This window comes from Pan troglodytes, chromosome X, assembly GCF_028858775.2.
Source record: "Pan troglodytes isolate AG18354 chromosome X, NHGRI_mPanTro3-v2.0_pri, whole genome shotgun sequence".
In the NCBI taxonomy this organism is placed as follows: domain Eukaryota; kingdom Metazoa; phylum Chordata; class Mammalia; order Primates; family Hominidae; genus Pan; species Pan troglodytes.
The window spans coordinates 144,539,747-144,561,901 of record NC_072421.2 but is presented as its reverse complement, the minus strand read 5'-3'; positions in this window follow the sequence as shown (position 1 = coordinate 144,561,901).

The following is a 22,155-nucleotide window of genomic DNA, read 5'->3' as shown; positions in this document are numbered from 1 at the left end:
AATGCAGTAGAAAACATGAACATCAGGACTGATCAAACAGAATAAAGAATCAGTGAGCCTGAAGAAAATCTTAGAAAATAAAAATCAGAGGAGAAATAAAAACAATGAAAAGGAATGAACAAAGTTTACAGGATCTATAGGATGACATAAAAAGAGCAAATAGTTGACTTGTTAAGTAAAGGAGGAAAGTGAGAAAGACAAACAGGTAAAAAGTCTTTCAAAATAAATAATAACATAAAACTGTCCAAACCTGGAGGAAGACATACATATCCAGGTATAGAAAGGTCAAAAGTCACCAAATATTTTCAACCCAAATAAAAACACTTTGAAACATATCATAATCAAACTTTCAAAAGTCAAAGATAGAGAAAGTATGCTGAGAGCAGAGAGAGAAAATAAGAAAATAACATATAAGGGAGATCCAATATGACTGGCATCAGGCTTCTCAGAAGAAATACTACATACCAGGAAGTGGTGGAACAAAATATAGAGAGTGCAGAAGGAACAAAAAACAAATTGACAAACAAGAATACTGTACCCAGCACAGTTGTCCTACAGAAATAAAGGAGATAAAAAGACTCCCAGACAAACAGATGCTGAAGGACTTGATGACTATAAGACCTGTCCTACAAGAAATGATAAAGGGAATGATTTAAACTGAAAAAAGATGCTAATGTGATTGTTTACTTATATTGTAACCATGATGTTTAAACCACATATATCTTTAGTAAGAAGACTAAAAAATAAAACTATGAAAATATTAATAACTACAATGATTTGTTAAGAGATGTAAATTCTTACATTAAAAATTCAGAATTTCAGGGGAGAAGGAAATTACTGTGTAAAGTATTTTTTGGTTTGTTTATTTTCTTGATTGGTAATCACAGTAAATTTTCATCAGTTTAAAAAATATCCTATAGCTATAGGATATTTTGTTTAAGTCTCATGGTAACCACAAAACAAAACCTATAATATATATATACCCAAAATAAAAAGCAGTGGATTAAAACATACTTCTAGAAAATTACATAACCACAAAAGAAGACCGTTCAAAAGGAAGAGAAAATAAAACAACTTAAACAATTAGGAAATAAGTAGAACAATAACACGAGTAAGTCCTTAGTTACTAATAATAACATTGTAAATGGACAAAATTTTCCAATTAAAAGTCATAGAGAGGAATGGATTAAAAAACAAGACCCAACTATATGCTGCCTATAAGAAACTTCCACTATAAAGACACACATAGATTGAAAATGAACAGATGGAAAAAGTGATTCCATACAAATGAAAACCAAAAAAGAGCAGAAGTAGCTATACTTACATCAGATAAAAATAGACTTTAAGTCAAAACTGTAAAAAGAGACAAAGAAGATTATTATATAATGATAAAGTGGTCAATTTAGCAAGAAGATATAAGGATTATAAATCTATCTATCTATCTATGGATAGATAGATATATGCACCCAATGGCAAAGCAATCAAATATATAAAGCAAATATTAATATATCTAAAAGAGAGATAGACTGCAACATAATAATAGAAAGAGACCTCAAAACACCACTTTCAGCAATATACTTTCAGCAATGGAAATATCATCCAGGCAGAATATCAACAAAGAAGCATCGAAGTTAAGCTATACGCTTGAACAAATGGGCCTAACAGACATTGAAATAAAGATTTCATCCAACTTCTAAAGAATATGCAATTCTTTCTTATCAGCACAAAGAACATTCTCCAGGATAGACCCATATGTTAGGCCTAAAAACAAGTCTCAACAAAGCCAAAAATGTTGAAGTTATATCAAGAATATTTTCTGATCACAATAAAATAAAATGCAAAATCAATAAGAAAAGGAGTTTTGAAATCTGTGCACATCAAAATTAAACTTGTTCGTAAATGACCAGTCAATAAAGAAGTTATAGAGAAATTTCAAAAATGTCTTAAAATCAATATAAATGGGAACACAACCTATCAAAACCTATGGGAAACTGCAAAAGCTGTACTAAGATGAAAGTTTATATATCAATAAATACCTACATCAAAAAATAGACTCCAAATAAACAGTCTGATGCAACTCAAGTAACAATAAAAGCAAGAACAAATTGATTCTAAAATTAGTAGAAGAAAATAAATAATGTTGGAAAAGAAATAAACTAAATGATACTTAATAAATTAGCAAAATAGGAATTTGGTTTTTTAAAAATATAAACAAAATGACAAACCTTTAGCCAGAATAGGAAAAAAGAGTGGACCCAAATAAACAAAATGGAAGACCAAAACAAAATTAAAAAATGAAACATTACAACTGATACCACAGTAACGCAAAAAAAAAAAAAAAATCATTAGGGAATAATGTAAAAAACTGTAAGCCAAAAAAATTGAAAATCTAGAAGAAATTAATAAATTCCTGGACATCTAAACCAACTAAGATCGAAACATGAAGAAATAGAAAACCTAAACAGGCCAGTAATGAGCAATAAGAAGAAAGCAGTAATTTAAAAATATCCCATTAAAGAAAAGCAAAGGCCTAATGGATTAACTGCTGAATTCTACCAAGTATTAAAAGAAGAACACTAATTCCACTCTATTTCAAAAAAACTGAAGCGGAGAAAACATTTTCTAACTGAGTCTATGAGACCAGCATTACCCTGATACAAACACCAGACAAAAATAGCACAAAAAAAGAAAACTACAGACCAATAACTCTGATAAATATGAACATAAAAATCCCCAACAAAATACCAACAAGCCAAATCCAGCAACATAATAAGAATACCTAATAAGAAGACACAAAAAATGAAAAATATCCTACACTCATGGATTGGAAGAATACTGTTAAAATATTTATACTGCACAAACTGATCTACAGATTAAATGTAATATCTATTAAAATACCAGTGACATTCTTCAAAAAAATTTTAAAATCCTAAAATTCATATAGAACCAAAAAAGACCCTTAATAGCTAAAGCAATCCTTATCAAAAAGAATATGTCTGGAGACATCACACTAACTGGATTTAAATTGTACTATGAAGCTGTAGTAACCAAAACAGGATGGCACTGGCATTAAAACAGACATATAGACCAATGGAACAGAATAGAGAACCCAGAAATAAATCCACACACATACAGCCAATTGGTTTTCAACACAGGCACCAAGAACATATAATGGGAAATGAAGTCCCCTTAGGAAGTGACACAGAAAAAAAAAAAAACTAGATATCCATATACAGAAGAATAAAACTAGATCTTCATCTTTCACCCTAAAAAAATTAAACTCAAAATGAATTAAGCACTTACACATAAGATCCTAAAACTATTATATGATTAAAAGAAAACACTGGAAAAATACTCCAGGACATTGGTCAGAGCAAATATTTTATGACTAAGACCTCAAAAGCCCAGGCAACAAAAGCAAAAGTAGACAAAGGGGATTATATCAAGCTAAAAAGCTTCTGCACAGCAAAGAAAACAAAGTGAAGAGACAACCTACAAAATGGGAAAATTATTTGCAGACTATCCATCTGACAGGAGATTAATAACTATGTTATATGAGGATGTCAAATAACTCAATAGCAAAAAGCCCCAAATAATTTAACAACAAAATGGGCAAAAGACCTGAGGAGACATTTATCAAATGAAGACATATGAATAGACAACAAGTATATGAACAAATGCTCAATATTAGTAATCATCAGGGAATTGCAAATTAAAACCACAATGAGATATTATCTTACCCAGATAGAATGGCTATTATCAAAAAGACAAAACTAACACATGCTGGAGAGTATGCAAAGAAAGAGGAACATTTGTACCTTGTTGGTTGAAATGTAAAACAATACAGCTATTAAGGAAAAGAGTATGGTGATTTCTCAGAAGAAACTACAAACACAATTACCATATAATTCAATAATTCCACTGTTGGGTATATAGCCCAAAGAAAGGAGATTAGTATTTTGAAGGCGTATCTGCACTCCCATGTTTACTGCAGCACCATTAACAATAGCCAAACAGGGAAGCAACCTAAGCATCCATCAACGGATGGATGGATAAAGAAAGTGTGGTATATACACATAACGGAATATTATTCAGCTGTAAAAAATAAATTGTCATTTCCATCAAAATAGATAGAACTGGAGTTTATTATGTAAAGTGAAGTAAGCCAGGCACAGAAAGACAGATATTACATGTTGTCACGCATATGTGGGAGCTAAAATAGTGGTTCTCATGGTGGTAGAGAGGAGAATGGTGGTTATCAGAGGCTGGAAATGGAAGCAGAAAGAAAGAATACAGAGAAGTTGGTTAATGGGTGAAGAAATACAGTTACATAGAAGGAACAAGTTTTAGTACTCAATAGTACATTAGGGAAAATATAGTTAGCAATAATTCATTATATATTCAAAAAAGCTAGAAGAGAAGAATTGTAATTTTCCCAACACAAAGAAAAGATAAATATTTGAGGTGAGAAATGTCCCAGTTACACTGATTTGATTATTACACATCATATGCATGTATCAAAATATCACATGTACCCCATATACATGTACAGTTATGTCGATAAAAAAATCCCCAAAATGTAAGAATAAAACATAAAATTAAGAAAAGTTGTATCTGTAGAAGGAGAGAGAAAAAAGGGGAAGAGAGCATTGATAGAAGTTAGATTTTGCTGAACATGTTTTATAAACTTTGAGAGTATTTAAATATTTTGCCTTCCTTAGAATAAAATTAAATGCAAAAAGGTTGACATATGCAGTACTGTCTGAGTCGTTGCAGTGTGTGTCCAGTGTGTGATGTTCCCCTTTCTATGTCCATGTGTTCTCCTTGTTCAACTCCCACTTATGAGTGCGAACATGCGGTGTTTGGTTTTCTGTTCCTGTGTTAGTTTGCTGAGGATGATGATTTCCAGCTTCATCCCTGTCCCTGCAAAGGACATGAACTCATCCTTTTTTATGGCTGCATAGTATTCCATGGTGTATATGTGCCACGTTTTCTTTATCCAGTCTATCACTGATGGACATTTTGGTTGGTTCCAAGTCTGCTATTGTAAATAGTGCTGCAATAAACATACACGTACATGTGTCTTTATAGTAGAATGATTTATAATCCTTTGGGTCAAATGGAATTTCTGGTTCTAGATCCTTGAGGAATCGCCACACTGTCTTCCACAGTGGTTGAACTAATTTACACTCCCATCAACAGTGTAAAAGTGTTCCTATTTCTCCACATCCTCACCAGCATCTGTTGTTTCCAGACATTTTAATGATTGCCATTCTAACTGGCATGAGATGGTATCTAATTGCAGTTTTGATTTGCATTTCTCTAATGACCAGTGATGATGAGCTTTTTTTCATATGTTTGTTGGCCACATAAATGTCCTCTTTTTATTGTTGAAGATGAGGAGATCATAGGTGTACAGCCTTATTTCTGGGCTCTCGATTCTGTTCCATTGGTCTATGTACCTCTTTTTGTACCAGTACCATGCTGTTTTGGTTACTGTAGACCTGTATGGTAGTTTGAAGTTTGGTAACATGATGCCTCCAGCTTTGTTCTTTATGCATAGAATTGCCTTGGCTATTCAGGGTCTTTTTTGTTTCCGTATGAATTTTAAAATAGTTTTTTCTACTTCTGTGAAGAATGTGGTCAGTAGTTTAATAGGAATAGCATTGAATCTATAAACTGCTTTGGGCAATATAGCCATTTAATGATGTTCATTTTTTTCTATCCACAAGCATTGGATGTTGTTCCATTTTTGTGTGTGTCTTCTATGATTTTTTGAGCAGTGTTTTGTAATTCTCATTGTAGATATCATTCACCTCCCCAGTAAGCTGTATTCCCAGCTATTTTATTCTTTTTGTGGCAATTATGAATGGGATTACCTTTTTTATTTGGCACTCAGATTGGCTGTTGTTGGTGTATAGGAATGCTAGTGATCTTTGTAAATTGATTTTATATCCTGAAACTGCTGAATTGTTTTTTATTAGTGGAAGGAGCTTTTGGGCCAAAAGTTTGGGGTTTTCCAGACACAGGATTATATCATCTGCAAATAGAAATAGTTTGACTCCCTCTCTTCCTATTTGAATGCCCTTATTTCTTTCTCTTGCCTGATTGCTCTGGCTAGGACTTTCACTTCTATGTTGAATAGAAGTGGTGAAAGAGGGCATCCTTGTCTTGTGCCAGTTTTTATGGGTAATTCTTTCAGCTTTTGCCCATTCAGTATAATATTGGCTGTGGGTGAGGTATTTTCCTTCAATACCTAGTTTATTTGGGGTTTTTAACTTGAAGCGTTGTTGAATTTTATTGAAAGCCTTTTATTTATTTATAGAGATAATCATGTGGTTTTTGTCTTTAGTTCTGTTTATGTGGTGAATTACATTTATTGATTTGTGTATGTTGAACCAACCTTGCATTCTGGTGATGAAGCCAGCTTGATCATGGTGGATTAGCTTTTTGATGTGCTGCTGAAGTCAGTTTGCAAGTATTTTGTTGAGAATTTTTGCATCAATGTTCGTCCAGGATATTAGCCTGAAGTTTTCTTTTGTGTCATGTCTCTGTTGGGTTTCAATATCAAGATGATACTGGCCTTAAAAAATGAGTTGCAGAGGAGTCCCCCCACCTCAACATTTTGGAATAGTTTCTGTAGGAATGTTACCAGCTCTTCTTCTTACATGTTTTAGAATTCAGCTGTGAATCCTTGAGGTTCTAAGTTTTTGTTGTTATTGTTGTTAGTAGGCTATTTATGACTGATTTAGTTTCATAGCTTGTTATTGGTCTGTTCAAGCAATCAATTTCTTCCTGGCTCAGTCTTGGGAGGGTGTATATGTCCATAAATTTATTCATCTCTTATAGGTTTTCTAGTTTGTGTGCATAGAGGTGTTAGTAGTAGTTTCTGGGGTTTGTTTTTATTTCTGTGGGGTTAGTGGTAACATTTTCTTGATCATTTCTAATAGTGTTTAGTTGGATATTCTCTCTTTTCTTAGTCTAGCTAGAGGTCTATCTGTTATTAATTTTTTTTTCAAAAAAAACAACTCCTGGATTTGTTGATCTTTCCAATAATTTTTCATACCTTGATTTCCTTCAGTTCAGCTCTGACTTTGGTTATTTCTTGTCTTCTAGTAGCTTTGGGGTTGATTTGTTCTTGCTTCTCTAATTCTTTTACTTGTAAAATTAGGTTGTTAATTTTAGATTTGTCTAGCTTTTTGATGTGGGCCTTTAGTGCTATGAATTTTTCTATTAACAATGCCTCGCTGTGTCTCAGAGATTCTTGTATGTTGTATCTTTGTTCTCATTAGTTTCAAAGAACTTCTTGATTTCTGCCTTAATTTCATTATTAACAAAAGTCGTTCAGGAGCATGTTGTATAATTTTCATCTAATTGCATGGTTTTGAGCAATTTTCTTATTCTTGACTTTTATTTTTATTGTGCTGTCATCTGACAGTATATGTGATATGATTTTGTTTCTTTTGAATTTGTAGAGGATTGTTCTATGTTCAATTGTTTGATTGATTTTAGAGTATGTGCCATGTGATGATGAGACAACTGCATATTCTGTTGCCTTTGGATGAGGAATACTGTAGAGGTCTATCTGATTCATTTGGTCCAGTATTGAGTTCAGGTCCTGAATATCTTTGTGAATTTTCTGCCTCAATAATCTAATACTGTCAACCCCACTATTACTGTGTGGGAGTCTATGTGTCTTTGTTGGTCTCTATGAACCTGCTTTATGAGTCTGGGTACTCCTGTGCTGGGTGCAGAGATATTAAGAACAGTTAGGTCTTCTTGTTGAATTGAACCCTTTAACATTATGTAATGCCCTTCTTTGTCTTTTTTGACCTTTGTTGGTTTGAAATATGTTTTTTTTCTGAAACTGGGATTGCAACCACTGCTTTTTTATGTTTTCCATTTGCTTGGTAGATTTTCCTCCATCCCTGTATTTTGAGTCATTGAGTGTCATTACATGTGAGATAGGTCTCTGAAACACAGCATACCATTGGATCTTGCTTTTTTATCCAGCTTGTCACTCTGAGCCAGGGGAACCTCCCCCACCCAGGGAGACTATGATTGAATGTGTGACCCTAGAAACCCATACTTCTTCCATGGATCTTTGCAATCCTCAGGTCAGAAGATCTCCTTATAAACCCGCTACACCAAGGCCTTCAGTCTGACAGAAAGAGCTTCGTGGATTCTTGAGTGTGTCTTTGAGGGTGCTACCAGAAGAGATTAACATTTGAGTCAGCGGACAGGGAAAGGCAGGCCCACCCTCAATCTGGATGGGCACCATCAAATTGGCTGCCAGCATGGCTAGAAAAAGCAGCCAGACTTCTGAGTCTTCCAGCCTTCATCTTTCTCCTGTTCTGGATGCTTCCTGCCCTCGAACATCAGACTCCAAGTTCTTCAGCTTTTGGACTTTTGAACTTAACGCCAGTGGTTTGCCAGGGGCTCTTGGGCCTTTGGCTACAGACTGAAGGCTGCACTGTTGGCTTCCCTACTTTTGAGGTTTTTGGACTCAGTCTGAGCCATTACTGGTTTTCTTGCTCCTCAACTTGCAGATGGCCTATTGTGGGACTTCATCTTGTGATTGTGTGAGTCAATTCTCCTTAATAAACTCCCTTTTGTATATATATCTATCCTATTAGTTCTGTTCCTCTAGAGAACCATGACTTAATACAGGGAGTCTGACTTCACATTCTCCCAGAGTGCAGGAGATTTTCTACTGGTTTCTGATTTCTCACAAGGGAATTTGTCTCTGAATTGTTGCTGAATTGATGTGTATGTGAAAGAAATAAGAATCCAAGGCCTTTTACTCTGCCATCTTGCTGGCATCACCAACAATTTTAAAATTAGCTATTAAAATGCAAATATTCCCATAGAATTTCTACAACATATTCAAATATCTCATGCCCTGTATGGAATTCAACCTAGGCAGAAGACTTCGCTTGTATATTGAGAAAACATTCCCAAATAAGTCACCTACAATTTCTAACCTCTCAATTCTGACACACTTTGGTGTTATTAAAATGAATAAATGCCAATAGTATATTGTGTATACTATTATATTATTTGTGTATAATAGTATAACAATCACGACAGGAGTTATTGAATACTCACTATGTGCTAATCATTATGCTTCACATGCATTATATCATCTATCACTGTAACCACTCTATGAGTTTGGTACTATTATACATTTTAAAGATCAGCATCGAGAAATGAAATCACGGAAGTAAATTTGTCAAAGTCACAAAGCTAATTTTGGGAGACAGAAGTCTTAAGACTGTTTTATTTTTTAAAAAACTATGCTTTTAAATACTATTATTTAGCTTGCCTTTCAACAACTAAATATGTTTTTATCATTGACTTCTTTTTTCTTATATAGTTTTTCTTTTCAGTTAGCACAGTTGCATTCTGGAAATTTTTATGTAAAGCCTCTACTACTTTCTATATGAAAAGCGAAATCAACAGAATAACTACAAAAGAAAGATTTCTTAAAAAATGTTTTTGTATATACAGTTTAAATTAGGTAAAACATGACTCCTTCCTTTGAAGTGCTCATTTCTACTATCATTTGTTCTGATTCTACGATGTGCAGAAAAGAAATGAACTTCCCTGGAATTATCACAGTTGACAAACTGTAACAGTCATTAGATATTTTCATTCCACTTATTTTGTGAAGGACTAGTCACAAATTGATCTGACCAACACATGAATTAGATAACTACAGCCTTTAGCATTTGTAGACGATCATGTTAAACTGGCTTCATATTAGAAGTAGTCATTTATGACTAAATGACTCTGAGTACTTGCTTGTGACCCATATTAGCTGGCTCATCATTTTCATGGTAGTGCTAAAGGCCAAGCAGCATCCCTGCAAAATTATCCCCATGTATTTCAAAAGTCTATAGAAGATGTGTCTCATATATTTATGAACATGTTCCATAACTAATCATGTAGTATTCATCTATTAAAAGTAAGATTAATGGCAAAACCTCATGAAGCAAGCACCTATGAATGTATGATGTGTATAATGTATATAAAGTTAATTTTTACTATCTACTAAGAAACAAAAAATAAATGGTTAATAATAGAAATACATTTTTATATAGAAAGACACAGTTGTATAAGGAGAGCTATTATTCCAGAATTAAACTATGAATTCAGTGCCTAGCACATAGCACCCAAAAATTCATTATTGTTTTTATCACCATCATTATCATCATCATGATCCAAACTTGTACAGTGCCTCTTAATTAGGTTTCTTCTAACTAAAATAAAAAATAATTAGTTCTCACTGAGATTACACCAATAACAGCATAAAAGAATTTTAGGGGTACTGCCGCAGTTCTGTTTTGTATATTTTAGACACATCTTGTTGATTCTCACAAAGTCTGTAGTAAGTGGATTTTGGTAGGTTAACTTTCAGAAATCATTCTTGTTTTTTCTGGATTCCGCATTTTTATCAAACAACTCAATGCCTCTATATGGTTATATACATATATATATATATAAAATTCATATGTGTATGTATGTCTTTATATTTAGATATTCTTATATAATACTATTATATATTTCCAATATATTAACATAGTAAGAAAATTTTTATTGAGAAATTTTAGAAACACTTGCTGATGCCCATTGGCAGTCCTAAAAATAAAGCCAACTTTTGATCATTAGGCTTTCTATGCCTCTTTAAAGTAATTCTTTAAAATAGAACTATTAATGATAAGAGGGCTTAATCATGAGGTAGCTATTATGAAGCTTAATTATCTCTGTGTACTCAGGAAATTGAGTAAATCAAAGGGTTACAAAACTCCAGTTCTTTTTATCTTTTCATGACCCATGTGTCTCTAGACTTTCCTGCCACCCATATGAAACTTTAATTTCCAGGGCTTAGAGAATCTCCACTAATATAAACAATGACATTTGTATAATTTAGATGATAAAAATAACCAAATGTACAAAAAACAAGCCTTCTGGAAGTTGTTACATGTTACTTAAATAAACTATCTTTTAAAGTTGTACTTATCTTGCTCCATGGAGAGAGAAGTTCAGAAAGAAAATTCAAGTACTAACTGTAAAACTGTATTTAAAATATATAAGTTCAATATTGGCAATTTAAGAATATTTGATACTTTAAGACTTATTATGCTGTAAATTTTGTAGTCCAGTTTCAGTTTGGGGAATCAAATAATTACTTTTGATAAGTTGGATATAGAGATATATGTATATAAGGACAAAAAGATGGAATTATAACTACAGCAAGAATTTCAAAGAAATTATAATTTTGTAGTGATAGGTCACTTTATTGTGGCTGTTTCTCATAGTTAAGACTATTAAATAATGAATTTTTAATTAGCAGAGCAATAGATATATAAATGTGTGTATATATATGTGTATATATGTGTGTATATACATATATGTGTATATATCCGTATATATGTGTATATGTATGTATGTATATATGTGTATATGTGTGTATATATGTGTATGTATACATATATGTATACATATATATATATATATAAAATGTTTAGTGAGTGAAGTTACTCAAAGCCGTCTCCATAGGAATATTTATTATTATTTTCATTATGCTGCTAGAAGTCAAGTCTTTCATGGAATTTTTTCTTAATAATTCCTTTTTGAATTTACCACATTATTTTTCACATAGCATTAACGATACCAAGCCTTTGTAATATAATGTTGGAGTTAGTTTTTATAAGTGTCCAAAGACCAATTGGTTTCTAGGTTTTGCTAAACTATGGTAGTTAAGGTGACTAGAATAATTTTGACTGAAATAGGAAAAAGCTTGGTGCCTTTAAACAAAATGGAGTAAAATGTTTGTGGTTTGGTAGCATAGTGTGAGTATGTTTAGTTTCCATGCTTTAAATGATTTTTGGACTCTTTTGGATGCATAGGTTCAGAGAAACTTAATAGTAGAATAAACTTATACTCAAATAATCTTCTGAATTATTCGTTTTTACCCACTTTATGAAAGTCTCTGTGAGAATTTTTAAATGGGCAATGTAAAAACCTTAGCCATTAGTTAGCTATTATTATGATATGTAAAATGGAGTGCAGTTTGCTCTTTGAGTGGAAAAAAAAAGCTATCAAGTCAGCACACACAAAAATCTTCAAAGTGGATAATTGTTGAAAAAACAGAGTTTATTCATCAGGTTTCATCAAATTATATAATAAATAGGTTCCCAGATGCCCTTTTCTTCTATATATGGACTACGCATCACATGCAACATAAACTAGGTGGCCTAATGGTAGACTGAAGAAATCAGTAAATCATCTCTTCCATGAAGATAATAAAAACACTGAAAAAATTGACAAGATCAACTTTTTTATAGTTTTGAAAGTTAACGGAAGACTCACAACAATGTGATAAATACTTATCCAAGTATTCAAGAAAATCAAAGAAATTCTGCTATGCCTTGGTAAAATTAAACTTGACATACTCACATTCTTCTTTCTAAGCTCTATAGTAGCTTAGAAAATCAGCAGTATAACAACTACCAGAGGAGAAAGACCAAGTTTGGAGCTCCACAGAACGTACCTTCTACAGATCATTGTTCCCATTTGACCTGTCTTGCAGCTCCCTAGAAAAACTCTATTAGCAGGGTACTTTTTTTTTTTTTTTTTTTTACTGACTCAGTTAAACATCACAGCTGCCCGAACCTGAAATAATAGTTAGGATAATCAAGAGCCAGGCCAAAAACTTAAAAAAGAAAGATCTAGAGAGCCTTTTAACATCCCTGACGTATGCAAGGAATCCTGACGTTTATGTGCATGTCTTGGTTTACATGATTTTAAATTCTCACCAGCAATGTATGAGGGTATAATTTCTCCACTTTATCACCAGCACTTGTATTTTTTGTTTTAAAAATATATCCATCTTAGTAAGAGTAAAGTGTTATCCCATTTGGGTTTGAATTTTGTTTCCCTAATGATTAATGATGCTGAGCATCTCCTCATGTGCTTACTGGCTTTTCTTATCTTCTTTGTAGAAATGTCTATTCAGATCCTCTGCTAATGTTCAATTGGGGTGTTTGTCTTTTTGTTATTGAGTTATAAGGTCCTTTGTGTATTCTGTATAAGAGTCCCTTACAGGCTGGGCTTGATGGCTTGTGCCTGTAATCCCAACATTTTGGGAGGCCAAAGAGGGTGGATCACTTGAGGTCAGGAGTTCCAGACCAGCCTGGCCAACAAAGTGAAACCCCGTCTCTACTAAAAATACAAAAAAATTAGCCAGGCGTGGTGGCACATGCTTGTAATCCCAGCTACTTGAGAGGCTAAGGCAGGAGAATTGCTTGAACCCAGGAGGTGGAGGTTGCAGTGAGCCGAGATTGCGCTATTGCACTCCAGCCTGGGTGACATGAGCAAAACTCCATCTCAAAAAAAAAAAAAAAGAGTCTCTTACAAATATATCACTGATGAACATTTCTTCCATTTTGTGTGTAATCTTTGTACTTTCTTAAGGATATCATTTGTAGCACACAATTTTTAATTTCATTAAGTTCACTTTACGTGTGTATTTCTATAAATGTGTCAATCTAATCTCAGTTATTTAATTGGCTAGTGCCATGTACTAAATGTTTGTGTTCCCCCAAAATTCATATGTTAAAACCCTAATCCCAGTGTAATGGTATTTGGAAGTGGGTCCTTTAGGAGACAATTAGGTCACAAGGGTGCAGCCTTCATCAATGGTATGTGCACTTATATAAAAAGGTATGAGAGATAGCTAGCTTTTTCCCCATCATGTGAAGATACAAGAAAAAGTCACACTTGTCTGCAGCCTGAAAGAGCACCCCTGCCAAAACATGCCCATGCTGGGCCCCTGATCTCAAACAACCAACATCCAGAACTGTTAAAAATAAATCCCTGTTATTTATAACCCACTCCATTTATGATATTTTGCTATATCAATCCAAACTGTCTTAGACATTTGGCATATTCATAGCTTTTTCTGATGACTTTTGTTTTAATGAAGGCTGGGAGAGAACTACCCTAAGAATGAGACATCATTTCAGAGACACTAAAGTGGCTATGACAAAAAGATAGAAAATACTGTATTGGCAAAAATATTGGCAACAAATACTGTAAAAAAAAATAAGTGGCAAAAAATTTGTAGAAATTTAAACCCTTACACATTACTGGTGGGAATGTCATATAGCGTAGCCACTTTGGAAATAAAATGGCAGTCACTCAAAAGATTCAAAATGAAGTTATCATATGGCACAGCAATTCCACTCCTAGGTATCTACTGAAAAGAACTGAAAACACATAACCATACAAAAATTTGTACACAAATGTTTATAGAATCAGCAAATTTATAAGAGCTAAAAAGTGGAAGTAAACCAAATGTCCAACAAGTGATGAATGCGTAAATAAGATATGCATACAACTGAACTGTTTACTAAACTCCTGCTTAAGCACTATTTTCTCAATAAATTATTTCCTAATATTCCTATAACAAGTTAGTTTCTCCTCCTCTATTAACAACTTGAGAGCAAAGCCTATGTATACTGCTTATCTACCTTAGTCCTAGGTACATAGTAAGTACTTCATAAATGTTAATTGTTGCATTTTTGGGGTGTTATTAACAGTTGAGAAAATATAAAGCATTGTTTGCAAGCTCTTCAAGAAGAAACTGTTCATTATTTTCCTAACTGGTACTGAAGGCTAACTTTCTTACTCATAAAAAGCTCCTCTACTTAATATCTTATCATTCTTTGCTTTTCAGCATATAAATGTAGAAGTTAAAATTACTTTTGTTGTGTTTCTAATCCATGAAAGAAACAAGCTGTTTTACCTAAAGTAAAATATTTAAAAGTTGTTCTCACATACTGGCAAATGTATTGTACCTAGATTTTATGCACATATATTTCTAAGCTTTTACAGAAAGTCTTACTATGACTCTTTGATTCAATAATAAAATATAAGTGAAATATGGTCAAATGCATTCTTCTAAAGAAGTTAGGAAACAAGGCCCTGAATTAGTGTTGGGAAATAAAGTGCATTTGTTTTCATTCCCTAAAGGATTTCCCTCTTTTTTCCTTAACATTATACAAAACGTTTGCGTGGGTATTTGTGGGGAGTAAAATGTTTAAACAAACTTTATATAACATAAATCTTTTGTTTATATTTTAACAATGCCGGAACCTTTTAAGTAATTTAGTTTAATAATCTTATTTTCCCTCACTATAGAAAAAAAAATAGTGTATAAACACAAGCTAACGTCATAGTAATTTAATCTAAGCATCAAAAGCTTCCCATTAAGTTTTACAACACAGGGTGCTATTTTATAGAATAAAAGCTACATGGACTCAAGGCAGCTTCTAGGAAGCCAGGCTTAAAATTAAAGTCACATACATTTCTGGCAGTGTGGAGGACTGTGTCCATGCCCAAAGCTATGCTCTCTTAGGAGTGATGAAAGTACAAGATACTTTTCCCTGGTTTAATAGGAGTGATGAAAGTACAAGATACTTTTCCCTGGTTTAATGGGAGGTAATAACATAAACTCCCTGACAGTGACAGTAGCAACAAAAATAAATATGCATGTGATGGTAGGAAATAAAAATTAATCTAACTAGCCAAGAGTGCTTAATGCAAAACTTTGACTTTAAGTGACCTATGCCAGCCCAGGGACAACCCCTAGGAAACTAGGCTAAAATTCAAAAATAAGGGAGGAAAATCTGAGCACAGACAGCAGACTGCACACTGTAAAGAAAATAGGCAGTGGAGCCAAGATGGCTGAATAGGAACAGCTCCAGTCTACAGCTCCCGGCGTGAGAGACACAGAAGATGGGTGATTTCTCCATTTCCATCTGAGGTACCGGCTTCATCTCACTAGGGAGTGCCAGACAGTGGGCGCAGGACAGTGGGTGCAGCATACCATGCGCGAGCCGAAGCAGGGCGAGGCATTGCCTCACTTGGGAAGCGCAAGGGGTCAGGGAGTTCCCTTTCCTAGTCAAAGAAAGGGGTGACAGACGGCACCGGGAAAATCAGGTCACTCCCACCCTAATACTGCGCTTTTCCAACGGGCTTAAAAAACGGCGCACCAGGATGTTATATTCCGCACCTGGCTCGGAGGGTCCTACGCCCACGGAGTCTCGCTGATTGCTAGCACAGCAGTCTGAGATCAAACTGCAAGGTGGCAGCAAGGCTGGGGTAGGCGCACCCGCCATTGCCCAGGCTTGCTAAGGTAAACAAAGCAGCCGGGAAGCTCGAACTGGGTGGAGCCCACCACAGCTCAAGGAGTCCTGCCTGCCTCTGTAGGCTCCACCTCTGGGGGCAGGGCACAGACAAACAAAAAGACAGCAGTACCCTCTGCAGACTTAAATGTCCCTGTCTGACAGCTTTGAAGAGAGCAGTGGTTCTCCCAGCATGCAGCTGGAGATCTGAGAACGGGCAGACTGCCTCCTCAAGTGGGTCCCTGACCCCTGACCCCCGAGCAGCCTCACTGGGTGGCACCCCCCAGCAGGGGCAGACTGACACCTCACACGGCCGGGTACTCCTCTGAGACAAAACTTCCAGAGGAACGATCAGACAGCAGCATTAGCAGTTCACGAAAATCCGCTGTTCTGCAGCCACCACTGCTGGTACCCAGGCAAACAGGGTCTGGAGTGAACCTCTAGCAAACGCCAACAGACCTGCACCTGAGGGTCCTGTCTGTTAGAAGGAAAACTAACAAACAGAAAGGACATCCACACCAAAAACCCATTTGTACATCACCATCATCAAAGACCAAAAGCAGATAAAACCACAAAGATGGGGAAAAAACAGAGCAGAAAAACTGGAAACTCTAAAAGGCAGAGTGCCTCTCCTCCTCCAAAGGAATGCAGCTCCTCACCAGCAACGGAACAAAGCTGGATGGAGAATGACTTTGACGAGTTGAGAGAAGAAGGCTTCAGACAATCAAACTACTCCGAGCTACAGGAGGAAATTCAAACCAAAGGCAAAGAAGTTGAAAACTTTGAAAAAAATTTAGACGAATGTATAACTAGAATAACCAACACAGAGAAGTGCTTAAAGGAGCTGATGGAGCTGAAAGCCAAGGCTCGAGAACTACGTGAAGAATGCAGAAGCCTCAGGAGCCAATGCGATCAACTGGAAGAAAGGGTATCAGTGATGGAAGATGAAATGAATGAAATGAAGTGAGAAGGGAAGTTTAGAGAAAAAAGAATAAAAAGAAACGAACAAAGCCTCCAAGAAATATGGGACTATGTGAAAAGACCAAATCTACGTCTGATGGGTGTACCTGAAAGTGATGGGGAGAATGGAACCAAGTTGGAAAACACTCTGCAGGATACTATCCAGGAGAACGTCCCTAATCTAGCAAGGCAGGCCAACATTCAGATTCAGGAAATACAGAGAACGCCACAAAGATACTCCTTGAGAAGAGCAACTCCAAGACACATAGTTGTCAGATTCACCAAAGTTGAAATGAAGGAAAAAATGTTAAGGGCAGCCAGAGAGAAAGGTCGGGTTACCCACAAAGGGAAGCCCATCAGACTAACAGTGGATCTCTCGGCAGAAACTCTACAAGCCAGAAGAGAGTGGGGGCCAATATTCAACATTCTTAAAGAAAAGAATTTTCAACCCAGAATTTCATATCCAGCCAAACTAAGCTTCATTAAGTGAAGGAGAAATAAAATCCTTTACAGACAAGCAAATGCTGAGAGATTTTGTCACCACTAGGCCTGCCCTACAAGAGCCCCTGAAGGAAGCACTAAACATGGAAAGGAACAACCGGTACCAGCCGCTGCAAAATCATGCCAAATTGTAATGACCATCGAGGCCAGGAAGAAACTGCATCAACTAACGAGCAAAATAACCAGCTGACATCATAATGACAGGATCAAATTCACACATAACAATATTAACGTTAAAAGTAAATGGACTAAATGCTCCAATTAAAAGACACAGACTGGCAAATTGGATAAAGAGTCAAGACCCATCAGTGTGCTGTATTCAGGAAACCCATCTCACGTGCAGAGACACACATAGGCTCAAAATAAAAGGATGGAGGAAGATCTACCAAGCAAATGGAAAACAAAAAAAGGCAGGGGTTGCAATCCTAGTCTCTGATAAAACAGACTTTAAACCAACAAACATCAAAAGAGACAAAGAAGGCCATTACATAATGGTAAAGGGATCAATTCAACAAGAAGAGCTCACTATCCTAAATATATATGCACCCAATACAGGAGCACCCAGATTCATAAAGCAAGTCCTGAGTGACCTACAAAGAGACTTAGACTCCCACACAATAATAATGGGAGACTTTAACACCCCACTGTCAACATTAGACAGATCAACGTGACAGAAAGTTAACAAGGATACCCAGGAATTGAACTCAGCTCTGCACCAAGCGGACCTAATAGACATCTACAGAACTCTCCATCCCAAATCAACAGAATATACATTTTTTGCAGCACCACACCACACCTATTCCAAAATTGACCACATAGTTGGAAGTAAAGCTCTCCTCAGCAAATGTAAAAGATCAGAAATTATAACAAACTGTCTCTCAGACCACAGTGCAATCAAACTAGAACTCAGGATTAAGAAACTCACTCAAAACCACTCAACTACGTGGAAACTGAACAACCTGCTCCTGAATGACTACTGGGTACATAACGAAATGAAGGCAGAAATAAAGATGTTCTTTGAAACCAACGAGAACAAAGACACAACATACCAGAATCTCTGGGACACGTTCAAAGCAGTGTGTAGAGGGAAATTTATAGCACTAAATGCCCACAAGAGAAAGCAGGAAAGATCCAAAATTGACACCCTAACATCACAATTGAAAGAACTAGAAAAGCAACAGCAAACACATTCAAAAGCTAGCAGAAGGCAAGAAATAACTAAAATCAGAGCAGAACTGAAGGAAATAGAGACACAAAAAACCCTTCAAAAAATTAATGAATCCAGGAGCTGGTTTTTTGAAAGGATCAACAAAATAGATAGACCGCTAGCAAGACTAATGAAGAAGAAAAGAGACAAGAATCAAATAGATGCAATAAAAAATGATAAAGGGGATATCACCACCGATCCCACAGAAATACAAACTACCATCAGAGAATATTACAAACACCTCTACGCAAATAAACTAGAAAATCTAGAAGAAATGGATAAATTCCTCAACACATACACCCTCCCAAGACTAAACCAGGGAGAAGTTGACTCTCTGAATAGACCAATAACAGGATCCGAAATTGTGGCAATAATCAATAGCTTACCAACCAAAAAGAGTCCAGGACCAGATGGATTCACAGCCGAATTCTACCAGAGGTACAAGGAGGAACTGGTACCATTCCTTCTGAAACTATTCCAATCAATAGAAAAAGAGGGAATCCTCTCTAACTCATTTTATGAGGCCAGCATCATCCTGATACCAAAGCCGGGCAGAGACACAACCAAAAAAGAGAATTTTAGACCAATATCCTTGATGAACATTGATGAAAAAATCCTCAATAAAATACTGGCAAACCGAATCCAGCAGCACATCACAAAGCTCATCCACCATGAGCAAGTGGGCTTCATCCCTGGGATACAAGGCTGGTTCAATATATGCAAATCAATAAATGTAATCCAGCATATAAACAGAACCAAAGACAAAAACCACATGATTATCTCAATAGATGCAGAAAAGGCCTTTGACAAAATTCAACCACCTTCACGCTAAAAACTCTCAATAAATTAGGTATTGATGGGACGTATCTCAAAATAATAAGAGCTATCTATGACAAACCCACAGCCAATATCATACCGAATGGGCAAAAACTGGAAGCATTCCCTTTGAAAACTGGCACAAGACAGGGATGCCCTCTCTCACCACTCCTATTCAACATAGTGTTGGAAGTGCTGGCCAGGGCAATTAGGCAGGAGAAGGAAATAAAGGGTATTCAATTAGGAAAAGAGGAAGTCAAATTGTCCCTGTTTGCAGATGACATGATTGTATATCTAGAAAACCCCATTGTCTCAGCCCAAAATCTCCTTAAGCTGATAAGCAACTTCAGCAAAGTCTCAGGATACAAAATCAATGTGCAAAAATCACAAGCATTCTTATACACCAATAACAGACAAACAAAGCCAAATCATGAGTGAACTCCCATTCACAATTGCTTCAAAGAGAATAAAATACCTAGGAATCCAACTTACAAGGGATGTGAAGGACCTCTTCAAGGAGAACTACAAACCACTGCTCAATGAAGTCAAAGAGGATACAAACAAATGGAAGAAAATTCCAAGCTCATGGGTAGGAAGAATCAATATCATGAAAATGGCCACACTGCCCAAGGTAATTTATAGATTCAATGCCATCCCCATCAAGCTACCAATGACTTTCTTCACAGAATTGGAAAAAACTACTTTAAAGTTCATATGGAACCAAAAAAGAGCCCGCATTGCCAAGTCAATCCTAAGTCAAAAGAACAAAGCTGGAGGCATCACACTACCTGACTTCAAACTATGCTACAAGGCTACAGTAACCAAAACAGCATGGTTCTGGTACCAAAACAGAGATATAGATCCATGGAACAGAACAGAGCCCTCAGAAATAATGCCACATATCTACAACTATCTGATCTTTGACAAACCTGAGAAAAACAAGCAATGGGGAAAGGATTCCCTATTTAATAAATGGTGCTGGGAAAACTGGCTAGCCATATGTAGAAAGCTGAAACTGGATCCCTTCCTTACACCTTACACAAAAATTAATTCAAGATGGATTAAAGACTTACATGTTAGACCTAAAACCATAAAAACCCTAGAAGAAAACATAGGCAATACCATTCAGGACATAGGCATGGGCAAGGACTTCATGTCTAAAACACCAAAAGCAATGGCAACAAAAGCCCAAATTGACAAATGGGATCTAATTAAACTAAAGAGCTTCTGCACAGCAAAAGAAACTACCATCAGAGTGAACAGGAAACCTACAGAATGGGAGAAAATTTTTGCAACCTACTCATCTGACAAAGGGCTCATATCCAGAATCTACAATGAACACAAACAAATTTACAAGAAAAAAACAAACAACCCCATCAAAAAGTGGGCAAAGGACATGAACAGACACTTCTCAAAAGAAGACATTTATGCAGCCAACAGACACATGAAAAAATGCGCACCATCACTGGCCATCAGAGAAATGCAAATCAAAACCACAGTGAGATACCATCTCACACCAGTTAGAATGGCAATCATTAAAAAGTCAGGAAACAACAGGTGCTGGAGAGGATGTGGAGAAATAGGAACACTTTTACACTGTTGGTGGGACTGGAAACTAGTTCAACCCTTGTGGAAGCCAGTGTGGCGATTCCTCAGGGATCTAGAACTAGAAATACCATTTGACCCAGCCATCCCATTACTGGGTATATACCCAAAGGACTATAAATCATGCTGCTATAAAGACACATGCACACGTATGTTTATGGCGGCACTACTCACAATAGCAAAGACTTGGAACCAACCCAAATGTCCAACAATGATAGACTGGATTAAGAGAATGTGGCACATATACACCATGGAATACTATGCAGCCATAAAAAATGATGAGTTCATGTCCTTTGTAGGGACATGGATGAAATTGGAAATCATCATTCTCAGTAAACCATCTCAAGAACAAAAAACCAAACACCGCATATTCTCACTCATAGGTGGGAATTGAACAATGAGAACACATGGACACAGGAAGGGGAACATCATACTCTGGGGACTGTTGTGGGATGGGGGGTGGGGGATAGCTTTAGGAGATATACCTAATGCTAAATGACGAGTTAATGGGTGCAGCACACCAGCATGTCACATGTATACATATGTAACTAACCTGCACATTGTGCACATGTACCCTAAAACTTAAAGTATAATAATAATAAAATAAAATAAAATAAAAAAAGAAATTAGGAAAAAGGAAAAAAAGAGAAATAAAGTGAAAAGGACAAACAAGTTATAAAGGGATGGAGAGCTGGAAGAAAAAGAAAACAATGCAAACATTTAAACAACTAATATTATGGCCAGAGACATTTTGATTTTGAAAATATTTTAATGCATTAGAATTATTAACCCCCCCCCCAAAAAGAAAATAGTCTTCACAGAATTAATTCAGCCATCACTAAATAAATAAATAAATCACCAAGCACAAAAAAC